We start from the raw sequence: 960 nt of genomic DNA on the forward strand, positions 1-960 counted from the left end.
CAATAACTCTTATTCATATATCCAACATTTGCTTTCCATTTCATTCACTGCTATGTTATTGCTCACTACACAACCTTGATGGCTGAACAGTGAGTCAGAGCACTGTGGTTCAGAATTCTACTCTTCCACAGAAAACAGAGACCAGCTGGAGCTCACTTGGAATACTAACAGAGGACACACCACTGAAAGTCACCTAACCAGGTCATACGTCCTCTCATTAGGAAAAAAGTTCCCACTTTAGAACCTTTAAGATCTACTTAGGAATAGCAGTCACTTTTTTTAAAAAGGAATATAGCTTAAAATTCATTCACATAGCAAAAAAATTAAACAGAACAGTCCTGCTAAGACAGCAATGTTGACAATGCAGCTAATAGAGTTTGCCTTTCTTCAGAGGGCAAAATTAGGCAGGCCCTGAATACTAGCTGAATGGTTACAGTCCTTTTAATCATCACAGTATCAGCAACTACTTCTTTCCTGAGTTTAGTTATGGGGGGGGGTTCAGTTCTCTACAAAACGTAAAGCAGAATTTCAGTCAACTCTCCTTGCTCTGAGAGCACTGGGATTCTGTGAGACTGAAGGGAGAGAATTATGCCATATATAGCAGTCTGGGAGAAGACTTACTGATCATCTCTTTGTAAATGGATGAAATCCCAGTGCTGGCTCCTTTTGTTCATTTCTTTAGAGCATTACAGAGCATCACAAACCACCACAGGCCTTATCTCAGCAGACCCACCAACTTGGTGCAAATATCAGTGCAACAACTGGGACACCTAAAAGGTAGGAGAGAGAAGACTGGATTCATATATCATGGCACAGATGCCATCAACCATTCATGATGCACCAGCAGAGCTCTTACAGGCTGGCAAATGTGTGTGGCATGCTGTACCATGCATGAACATTTGGAGCAGACAACTGTTGTGGCAAAAGTGATCCGTGTTCTGGAGTAAGGAAAGAGGCTTC

Source organism: Apteryx rowi, unplaced genomic scaffold (assembly GCF_003343035.1).
Source record: "Apteryx rowi isolate R43461 unplaced genomic scaffold, aptRow1 scaffold_877, whole genome shotgun sequence".
Classification (NCBI taxonomy): domain Eukaryota; kingdom Metazoa; phylum Chordata; class Aves; order Apterygiformes; family Apterygidae; genus Apteryx; species Apteryx rowi.